This window comes from Triticum dicoccoides, chromosome 2A (genome assembly GCF_002162155.2).
Source record: "Triticum dicoccoides isolate Atlit2015 ecotype Zavitan chromosome 2A, WEW_v2.0, whole genome shotgun sequence".
Taxonomy (NCBI): domain Eukaryota; kingdom Viridiplantae; phylum Streptophyta; class Magnoliopsida; order Poales; family Poaceae; genus Triticum; species Triticum dicoccoides.
Window position 1 is genome coordinate 675,574,879 of NC_041382.1, and position 12,196 is coordinate 675,587,074.

Genomic DNA, 12,196 nt, shown 5'->3' on the forward strand with positions numbered 1-12,196 from the left:
GTGCAATTATAATTTTTAATTATTACTTAGCAGTTTTAGACAATAATGCGAAATATGAAAGTGGTTCCAACAATTGCAAGAGCGATTCCGGAGCTAGCAGTATAATCAACAACAACAAATAGATAGTCAAATTACAAGGAAGGACTTAGGGCTATGGATTACCGAAACTCCAGAGACGAGGATGTATCATGATGTTCACTTCCTTGAAGGGAACCTAGTCACCATTGAAGGGATGTGTGTTACTATGAAGGCACACCAACACCACGAAAGCTCACCATATTTTCTTTGAGATATCACAACGAATGCGTTTCTAAACCATTATTGGTAGACCTTGAGGTGGTCTCGAAACCTTCACAAACTTTTCAGGGTGAATCACAACAATCGTTTCCTCACCGAAGAGCTCCTACCACATAGGAGTCTTCGACCTCCAAGAGTAACACGATAAATGGTGAAAAGCTCAAGACTTGCTCAAATTACGATTTCCTTTGGTCAAGAGATAGGGAAGGAGTGGATCTATCACTTGGTGGAATATCTTTCAAGAACTCCCAAGAATCCCGCTGGAATCTAGGATTTGGTGAAGAGGGGAGACAGGGGGCACTTTTGTGTTATAGGGTTTGCTCAAATGAAGTGGTCAACCCTCTATCGGAGTGGTAGAGGGGTATATATAGCAAGCCAAGAAACTAGCCATTTTTGAGTAGTGACTTTTGATGACCCACAAGTATATGAGATCAACCGTAGTCCTTTCGATAAGTGTGTCGAACCATACAAGGAGCGGAAGGAATCGATAAGCGGTTTTTAGCAATGTATTTCTTGCCAGTCTTGTAAGATAGTTTTGATAGCAAGATGATTGATAGCAAGTTACAAGTAACCAAAGTAACAAGGTGCAGCAGGGTGGCCCAATCCTTATTATTCCTAAGGACAAGCCGGAGGAACTTCTTATAGTGATTAAAGCGCTCTTGAGGGCACACGAGAATTCATCTAGTTGCTTTCACCATCATTCGTTGACTCGCGTTCATTGCTTTGATAAATTGCTATGTGGGTGGACCGGAGCTAAGGTGTTATTCTTACTTGAACAAACAACCTACTTATGATTATCCCCTCCATGCAAGCATCCGCAAATACAAGATAAGAATTAATATAAACCTAACCATATCATTAAACATAAGGATCCAAAACAACTCCTTACGAAATAGCTCATAAATTGGGGTTTAGGTTTCCGTCACTCCGCAACCCATCATATACAAACTAATTCCACAATGCCTCCCCCTAGGCCCGAACATGGTGAAGTGTCATGCCGTCGACGTTCACACGGTACCACTAGAGGAAGAACAACATAACATATACGAAAACCAACTTCACATGATTACTAGTAACAAGACTTCTCCCATGTCCTCAAGAACAAATTAAATAGAACTACTCACAAAGCATAACTGTGTTCGTGATCAGAGGATATAATTAAATATGTGATTAACAATCTAAACATACTTCCACCAAGTAAACCGAATAGTATCAGCTACAAGATGTAATTAACACTACTAGCACCACCAGGTACCAATCCGAGGTTTGATATAAAGATTGAATACAAGAGATGAACTAGGGTTTAGAGATGATATGTGTTGGTGAATATGCTGACGGAGATGAGTCCTACCATGATGAGAGGAGTATTGCTGATCAAGATGGCTTCGATTTCCCTTTCCTGGAGGGAAGTATCCCCAACATAATCGCTCCGCCGGAGAGAAAAAGTGCTCAACCTCTGGTTCCACCTCGAGACGGTGGCGGCTAGTCCTGAAAGTCCTCTCTATTTTTTTCTAGGGTAAATGGCTTCATATAGGAGAAGGTGGGAATTAGTGAGCCTCGGTGGAGCCCACAAGTCACCATGGCGCGCCCCTTGACTTGTGGCCCCATCGAGGGTCTTCTCTAGTACTTCTTTCTTCCAGTATTTTTATATATTCCAAAATAATTTTCCCTAGGTTTTCACATCATTTTGAGCTCCACGGAATAGCTATCTCTAGTGTAGCCTTTTCAGGTCAGAATTCCAGCTGCCAACAATCTCCCTCTTTTGGTGTATCTCGCATTTTAAGAGAGAAAATGCATTAGAATTGCATCATAAAGTGGAATATAGTTTCAAAACAATAAAAATAATAGTAGGAAAATATGATGCAAAATGGATGTATCAATTGTGTCGGGACGGACATCTGACGGCTAGGAAGATTACAAACGCATGCACATGAAGAATAGGGACCAACATAGAGGGCCCGGTGAAAGATCGTTGATGTCGCCTAGAGGGGGGGTGAATAGGCGCTTTAAAATAATTACAGTTTAGGCTTGAACAAATGCGGAATAAACCTAGCGGTTAATTTGTCAAACGCAAAACCTACAACAACTAGGCTCACCTATGTGCACCAACAACTTATACTAAGCAAGATAAACAACTATGTGATAGCAAGATATATGACAAGAAACAATATGGCTATCACAAAGTAAAGTGCATAAGTAAAGGGCTCGGGTAAGAGATAACCGAGGCACGCGAAGACGACGATGTATCTTAAAGTTCACACCCTTGCGGATGCTAATCTCCGTTTGGAGCGGTGTGAAGGCACAATGCTCCCCAAGAAGCCACTAGGGCCACCGTAATCTCCTCACGCCCTCACACAATGCAAGATGCCGTGATTCCACTAAGGGGCCCTTGAAGGCGGTCACCGAACCCGTACAAATGACAACCCTTGGGGGCGGTCACTGAACCCGTACACTTTGGCAACCCTTGGGGGCGGTCACCGGTACCCGTCAAATTGCTCGGGACGATCTCCACAACCTAATTGGAGACCCCGACGCTTGCCCGAAGCTTTACACCACAATGATTGAGCTCCGAACACCACCAACCATCTAGGGCGCCCAAGCACCCAAGAGGAGCAAGCTCAAAGGTACCAAGCACCCAAGAGTAATAAGCTTCTCAACTTGTAACTTCCACGTATCATGTGGAGAACTCAAACCGATGCACCAAATGCAATGACAAGGGCACACGGAGTGCCCAAGTCCTTCTCTCTCAAATCCCACCAAAGCAACTAATGCTAGGGAGGAAAATGAGAGGAAGAACAAGAAGGAGAACACCAAGAACTCCAAGATCTAGATCCAAGGGGTTCCCCTCACCTAGAGGAGAAAGTGATTGGTGGAAACATGGATCTATATCTCCTCTCTCTTTTCCCTCAAAAACTAGCAAGAATCCATGGAGGGATTGAGAGTTAGCAAGCTCGAAGAAGGTCAACAATGGGGGAAGAACACGAGCTCAAAGGATAAGGTTCATTGGGGAAGAAGACCCCCTTTTATAGGTGGGGAAAAATCCAACCGCTATGCTCACAGCCCGCACCGAGCGGTACTACCGCTCCAAGGAGTGGTACTACCGCTAGGGCAGTAGTAGCCCTTTGAAACACAACGGCGAGGAGGCAAAAAAGCCAGAAGAACCGTCGGAGTGGTAGTACTGCTTGACCTCACGGTACTACCGCTAGGGGTAGCGGTACTACTGCTAAGGGTAGCGGTACTATTGCTTGCGAGCGGTACTAAAAAATTACATCCGTGCCTACCACCGCTGGACTTGTGACGAGTTTTTGGTCCCGAGCGGAAGTAGCCACGGAAGTAGCCGCGGTAGTACTGCTCCAAGCGGTAGTACCACTCCCAAGAGCGGTAGTAAAAAATTACATCCGCTCCTGTCCGCGGTAGTACCGCTGCAGCCTTTTCAGAACACCAAAACTGATACAACTTCTGCAAACGGACTCCGAATTCGACGAAACCAAGTTTGTTGGAAAGCTAGCGACAAGGGCTAACACAATCTTGATATAAATACCAATAAGAAGCAAATGAGAAAAGGCCCAAAAGAAAATGGTGAGTACCCTTTCTCGGATAAGACCGATAAAACCTTCAACACCGAAAACATCATAGAAGACCCATGCAAACTCCGTTTTCGATGAACTCAAGCTTGTCATCAAGATGACCATAAGCTCTAAGACTCACAAAGAGAACCAAACAAGAACCAAGACACATGATGCAAGGATGCAATGGTTTGAGCTCTCGACGAACGATACGATCAAGCTACTCACTTGAGAGCCCCCCTTGATAGTACGGCTATCGATCCTATAACGCGGTCTCCCAACTACCACCATGAGACCGGTAAAATAGAAAACCTATAAAGGGCAAACCTTTGCCTTGCACCTGATCCACTTGAGCTAGATGATGACGATCTTGTCCTCCTCAAGATGGACCACCTTTCTTGATTGCGTTGGGTCGATGGAGACTAGATGATTGCTCCCCCATACTCCACTATGGGTGAGCCACTCTTCGGCACATCTTCACAAGTCCATTGAAACCACAATGGATGGCAAGCTTCAAGCACTTGATCTTTTCGTGATTCTCCACTTGAACTTGCACACGGCAATCTTGATGACGATCACCACTTGATGTCATCCTTCCCATGGGTTGTATGATATCATCCTCTTGACGCAAGCCCATGGATACGTACCTAACTCCACATAGACTCTCACATAGACCATGGGTTAGTACACAAAGTGCAATGGACAATGCTTACCATATCATGAGATCACTTGATCCCTCTCGGTACATCTTCTACTCTTTGTGAGTTGATCAACTTGATTCACTCTTGACTTAGTCTTGATCAACCTTGAATCTTTCCAACTCTCTTTGTTTGGATGATGTCTTGAAGGTAAACATGAATGATCACACAATCTTCTTCTTTAAGACATGCTTGCAATAAGCTCAACACTCACATGACCAATCTTTGGATAATTCCTTAATAGCACCTTGGTCAACCCATAAACTCCTTGAAACCAACACATGGACTTCAAGAAATGCCTATGGAAAAATCCTTCAAATATAACTCAATGCAACCATTAGTCCATAGAGAATGTCATTAATTACCAAAACCACATGGGGGCACCGCATGTCCTTTCACCCGGACATTCAACAACTTGTTTGGACATCTGACCCAAGCATGAGTGCATGTATATCCGGGAGGAGGTCAGACATCTGGCAAAAATATCCCAAGCTAATGGACCCCAAAGTCGGATTTCCGGCAGGGGTCCAAACATCCTACGGATGAAGGAGGGACCAGACATCCAATATGGGGCCGGACCTCTAACCATAATTTATGAACCTACTAGACACCTCAGCCGGAAATCCGGCTTAGGGTTCAGATATCCGGCAGGTGGATGAAAGCTCGTACATCCATAATTAGTGACAATATCTTTCATATACATGGAGTAAGGAGGAATGTTAATTGCATTAGTTAAAGGAATTTGCAAAAATAATGATCTTAGTAATTAAGAAAACTCAATAAAGTGTTCATTCTCTTTAACTTTTTCTGATTCACTAGGAAATGGCAAGGACTTTTGTCCAAGGCACTATTCTCTACCATGTTTCCTAGAAGCTCCCTCCCTTTTATCACGTTTTTTGTTTGAGGAGGATCATCTTTTTGTATGCGTGGTTCTACTTCCTTCTCTTCCTTTTCAATTTCCTCTACATTAGGGATAGTATCATTATTATTTTCCTAGATGGGTTCCTGTTCTTTCTCGTCCTGGGTTTCAGCATCAGAGATAGATATGCCATTAGGATTCTCTTTACGTTCACTTTCTTAATCATTGTCAGGTTCTCTAGAATTCTCAACAATTTTAGTTTTTTTCCTTTTTCTTTTCCTTTCTAGGAGAACTAGGATGACTACCATTTACTCCTTGATAATCTTTTTTTATTCTTTTAAGGTTCTATTCTGGATATAAAGGTTCTTGAGTGGTGGCACCTCCTCTAGTACAAATGACATAAACATCATGTTTCTTAGCATTTTTAGATATGTTAAGCAATAAATCTTGTTGAGCCTTAGTAACTTGTTCAAGTTGAGTTTGTATCATAGTACAATGCTTAAAAATACCTTTAACATCATTAGTGGGTTATAATGGGACAACATGCAAGTTTCTAATTATGTTAGTATTTTTTTGTAGTTGCATTCGTAATTACATTTCAAAGCAATGTTGTTTAACCAAGAAATTATCAATTTCTTCTAAGCATTGACTAGGAGACTTATTATAAGGGATATCACCTTCATCAAACCTATAAAGAGAGTGCACCTCTACCATAAGGCATGGAGTAATAAGCTCGCATAAACATTCAATTGGAGGTATCTTTTAACATTGTAGACTTTAATACCCTTCTCTTTTGCACATTTCTTGGCTTCTTCCATATCTTCTGGACTTAAAAAAGCATTCCCCTATTCTTTGGAGTAGGTGCTTGTGGAGGCTCAATAATATTGCACTCATTATGATTCTTTGTTATATTATCCAATAATTCCTTAGCTCCATGCAATATCCTTCCCCTGAAAATATTTCCTACACAACTACCTAGGTATGTCCTAGATTCAAGGGTTAAAGCACTATAGAATATATCAAGCAATTCATAATCCTTGATAGGATGATTAGGATCATTACTTTCTAACTCACACCCCCAAGCTTGAGTTGGGCTCTCTTCCTCAAGTTGGGTAAGGTTATAGACATGATGCAAGGCTGCATGTCTCATATGCAAAGGGAAATACTTGTCCATAAAGCAGTAAAAGACTCTTACAAGCTAGTGATGCTTCTAGGCCTCAAGTTATTATACCAAGTTTTAGCTTCATATTTTAGTGGTATGGGAAATATCTTGAGCATAATATAACTTCTATTCATATTTCCTTAGCAAAGATATTAGCGATAGAAAGAATCTTATTGATACGATCAATAGCCCTTTTCATCTTTATGACTATAGAAAGCATGAAATCTACTAGAGCAAGAATTTAAGGATCAACACGGAATTCATAAGCATCATCTTTAATGTATATAAGTGAAGCACATAATCTATCATTAGGAATAATCATATCTTTTAGAGCTCTTTTCTTAAATAACTCAATCATACCATCTATCCCACCTTCAATGTCATAAGCTATAAATTCTCTAGAGAATTCTTCATGTAGTATAATAGGTTTTGTGGGTAGTTCAGGATTATATCTTTCAGTAGGTGTGATAGGTGATGTTTCAAAATTCTCAGCGTTCTCAAGTTCTTCAACTTTAGCAATCTAGCATCTAAGCATCATCATAATTTTCATCGGAAGCATAAGCAGAATCAACTATATGTGACATAGCATAGAGTGGAATATGTGTATGTGAAGGTGATTGTGATGGTGTCACAAGTTGATTATAATCAATAGGAGAATCAAGAGTAGCACTAGTACCTAGGGTAGTACCTTTCCTTCTAGTGGAGGAGACGATCTTCGGTTTGGCGATGTTAGCCGTCTCCAAATGAATGATACCGATGTGTGTTGGTGAGGTTGATGACACTCGCACTGGAGTAGAAGGCCTCATCATCGTTGGCTGCTCGCGCAAACTCGTCGGAGCACCTGACATGTGCCTCTATGGCATCATCGCCATGCTGCTCCATTTCCTCATTGTCATCAGTCTTGAGCTCCTCAAAGATCCTGATGTCGTGCCTTGTTCATGGGAAGCCAGTGGATCTCACGGTTGACCGCACATGACCTGTGTACATAAGTGAGCACCTCCTGTTTCTCGTTGATGATTTCCGCATTAGCGAGGAGCATCGTGATGGCAGCGGCATCCGTGCGGTCCACCTCCCTTTGCATCATGTACGCGTGCTGCTCCTCCAGGAGTGCGAGATGGACTTGCTCCTCTACCTCCGCCATGGAGAAGGGCGTGTTCGCCCTGCCGCCTAGAGCCGTTGCATCGATGACCATCGCCTTCTCCTCCTCCGCGACCTCTGCCACTGCGATGGGGTCGCCCTTATCCTCCTCGTCCATCTTCTCTTCCTGCAAGCTCAGCTCCTGAGAGCTCGAAGGTTGGCCCACCTCAATGCGGGCCTGGTGTCGGGCGTCCATGGTGTGGACTCTGCTGCGATTTGGTGACATCGGCCTATACCATGTAATATTTGCCTGCACCATGGTGACGACAGAGGGCGAATGACAGCTGACGAACTATGAAGGCACGGATGACGACAAAGAGGTAGGCTCCTTGGGTGGCTCGCCGGCTGCCCAACCATAAATGCGTTAGGCAGAGTGATGGAGATTCAATGAGGGTAGGCGGGTAGCCGCTCAATAGTGTGAATGGGGCAATGGTTCTAAAGATAGTCAGGGTTTTTGGGAGGAACTGGGTTGTTGCACACCGATATGGCGAACACCCGAACTCCCCCAAACCACCTCCCGATTTACGGCCGACCTGATGATTTCGGAGGCCCAAAATGACCGCCATGTTGGAAGCCTAAAAAGTGTTCACGGTCCAAACATATAGAAACAATTTGGTGAGCTGCATTGGAGATGCCATTAGAGCATCTCCAACAGCTTCCTTCCTCAATTTTTTTGGTATTATGCGAGTTGACCCTCTCCTAATATCCTCTCCAATACAAGCCACATCAGCACGCTGTCACTGAATCCCGCCGGACCGCCATCAAACCATCGCCCCACCACCACGTGTCGTTGTCGAACGCTGCCACCAGCCGTTGGGCCGCCATTAGACCATCGCGCCACCACCACCACACATCGCCGTCGAATGCTGCCACCAGCCGTCGGGCCACCGCTGCCCGACACCAACCACCATCGCATCATTGCCGTCGCCCGGCATGCCACCGCCAACCTTAAGGGCCCGCAGCGGGCCCTTAAGGTCAGGTTGGGTACTAGGGACTGGGTTATTGGAAATATGTGAAAGGGTTCATCTCCAATAATCGAATAGTATTACTTAGGTGGGAGAAAAGGTGGTTATTGGGGAGTTTTTTTTTGCTGCCATTCATGCCTTCAAATAGTTTTTTTTTTTGGAACTATTGAAGATGGTGTTATGTCGTCTCGTCCAGCACTTCTTCCTCAGGCGGCACCTAACCTAGCTTTGTCATCTACTCCGTATAAAGCGCGACTCCGCACCGCAGTGGCAACGACGGCACCAAAGCCAGACCACTCTCCTCCCCACTCATCTTCTCTGGCCCAACCGCGGCTGCCATTCCCATCCGCCTCGGCTGGGGCTCCATCTGATCCACGGATTCTGGTGCGCAGTTCCTCAGATCCCCCTCTTCATCCTCTTTTACCAAGTTTTGTTGCTTTACGAATCGACGATGAACGCGTGCAGTAAGTTCTTGTTCCTGAATGATACTGTACTTACCTTGCGATGCGCGGTGCTATGTTATTTTGCCCCCCTTCCCTTCCCTTCCAACCCTCGGTAGATCCATTGTTCTTGGAGCCGCCGAGCGCTTATCCTCTCGCCGCTCTTCAAAAATCTCCGAGGAAACGCGTGACATGCATGCATGGGCGCATGGCCCCCCAAAAGGCGCCAAAGTTTGTGGTTGTTGGACCAGTAGAGTTGTATGTATCCTTCCTGGGGTCCTCCACTGTGGTGCTCGTGTCTGCTGCGTCCTAAGGCACTCTTGTGATCTTGTCCTGTGCGATGTAAAAATGGCGTCTCCTTTTTGGCCCTCCTCGTTTCAGTTTTCACCGCTTGCGTGTGGGACACTAGGAGTAGCCAGTTTCCACTTTCCACCACACCACAGTGCAGCAAGATGTGGATTTCGCAATAACGCATTTGTCCCCGAGGGTAAATTGCACAGCTGACAGAGCACTACGTGTTCCTGCTGAAGCGTGAGCTCGAGCTACAGGTACGCAGGCAGGATGGTGACCAAGGTGGTGGACCTCCGCTCGGACACGGTCACCAAGCCGTCCGAGGCCATGCGTGCCGCCATGGCCGCGGCGGAGGTGGACGACGACGTCCTGGGCGCGGACCCGACCGCGCAGCGCTTCGAGGCGGAGATGGCCAGGATCACGGGCAAGGAGGCCGCCCTGTTCGTGCCGTCGGGCACCATGGGCAACCTGGTCTCCGTCCTCACGCACTGCGACACCAGGGGCAGCGAGGTCATCCTCGGGGACACCTCCCACATCCACATGTGCGAGAACGGAGGCATCTCCACCATCGGCGGCGTCCACCCCAGGACCGTCAGAAACGATCCTGACGGCACCATGGACATTGACATGATCGTAGCTGCGATCAGGCATCATGTAGGGGCGGGGGCGCTGCATTATCCCACCACCAGGCTCATCTGCCTGGAGAACACGCATGGAAGGTGAGTGAGTTGCTCTCATACATGTTGCTCATGTTACTGATCGGGATGGCAGTGTCGTGGTTACCCCCCAGTTGATATTTTCTTCTTGTTGCTGCTGCAGATCTGGTGGAAAGTGTCTGTCTGTAGAATACACCGACAAGGTTGGCGAAGTTGCTCAAAGCCATGGCTTGAAGCTTCATATCGACGGAGCTCGTATCTTAACGCGTCCGTGGTAAGTAGCATGTGAGCAATAAACCGGCATGACCAAGAACCAAGTTTTCATATCTTCTCCTGACATTTTCCATCACTGTTGTTGTCGTGTCAGGCACTTGGAGTTCCTGTTGATAGGCTTGTGAGAGCTGCTGACTCAGTTTCGGTATGCCTATCGAAAGGTTTAGGTGCTCCTGTTGGATCAGTTATTGTTGGTTCTAAGGCCTTCATAGACAAGGTGACAATGGACATTCTGCTACTACTAAGTTTATTAATAAGCTGCTTAAGAGAACATGTAACGGAAATCTGAAGAATACTTTCAGGCTAGGATTCTTAGGAAGACACTAGGTGGTGGAATGAGGCAGGTCGGAGTTCTCTGTGCTGCTGCCTATGTCGCAGTTCGCGACAACGTAGCCAAGCTTGCCGATGACCATAGGAAGGCTAAAGTTTTAGCAGGTCTCATATGATCTTTTCCATGAGGATTCACACTTCTTCCATTTTTATCACAAGTAATACACCCCTGAATCTGCTTGTCTTGTCCAATTGTTCAGATGGACTGAAGAAAATTAAACAGTTTACAGTTGATTTAACCTCAGTGGAGACCAATATGGTTAGCCTGCTAGTCCATCTATTGAGTCTGATATTTTCTAATATGTTTCCAAGATCATATTCCTAAACCCCTGTGGTGTATTCTCTAGGTATTCTTTGATATCGCGGATCCACGCATAACATCTGACAAACTGTGTCAACTCCTGGAACGGCGAAATGTGCTTGCGATGCCAGGAAGCTCCAAGAGGTTCAATTCAGTTTGCTCAACTGCTTTTTTTATCTGCTTAGTATAGTATTGTCAAGCTCAGCTGCTCAGTATAAGCATCCTTATGCCTGCATTGGCCCCTAACTAAAATAAAAACTTCAGACTGCATCAAAAAGAAACTCGGTCTTATTTCATACGGAGTATGATGTATGCTTTGCTTCATACTAACTTCTAAGTTTTATAACACTCCATTTGAACTCCCTTAATCTGCAGCGTCAGATGCATTAAGTTTTAACCCTGCATTTTGAACTCTCTCAATCTGCAGCGTCAGACTTGTCATTCACTACCAAATTTCAGATAGTGACGTCCAGTATACTTTGACATGTATCGAGGTACGAATGTCTTACTATGGATTCCTTTGAACTTCTGCCACCCACGCTCGCTGTTTGTTGGTGTGTGGGTATCACTGACTTGTTGCTCTGTTTTCAGAAAGCCGTGGAGGAAATACTGTCAGGCAATGTTAAATTCGAGCACTTGACAAACGGCAGTACCACGAATTCATATGGGCACTAGGCCACTTCCTTTGGCACCCACCTATGAAGTGCACTATCGAGCATGTTTGTGGCCATGGCCTTTTGTGGTAACAACTTCGCAGAATAATATATGTTGCTGTTTGGGCCGATGGGAACCGAATTTTCTAACTGACGCTTGTTGCGTCAAAATGCTAACTTTTCGCGAGCAATTTTCTTCAGGAGCCGCGCAAAGATCAATTACGGTGGGGCTGAGAGCATGCCACTCGACGCGCTCTCAACCGCCATCATGTGTCGCGTCCTAGACGCTCCCTTTGGATTTATTTTTTATTTTTTCCGCACGCGTTTTCGGCTTTTAAGTGGGGTTTTCCCGGGTTTTTTTAAACTTTTCGATTTTTCGCCGGTCTTTCTTAGCTTTTATAAAAAACTCAAAAAAATTGCATGAAAAAACACGTTTTTTCCCTCCCTTAAGAGGCACGGTTTTACTTTCACGAGAGACATGGTTTTGCTTCCGCGGCGCGCCTCTTAGAAACGGAAAAAAAAAATAAGTTTTCACTTTTTTCCTTCCGTGAGAGGCACGGCCGTACCT

General features: G+C 45.2%; 1 pseudogene; it reads left to right on the top strand.

Annotated features, from left to right (window-relative positions):
- The first annotated feature begins 8,913 nt into the window (after positions 1–8,913).
- LOC119356157 lies at positions 8,914–11,759 on the top strand (annotated as a pseudogene).
- The last annotated feature ends 437 nt before the right edge of the window (positions 11,760–12,196 follow it).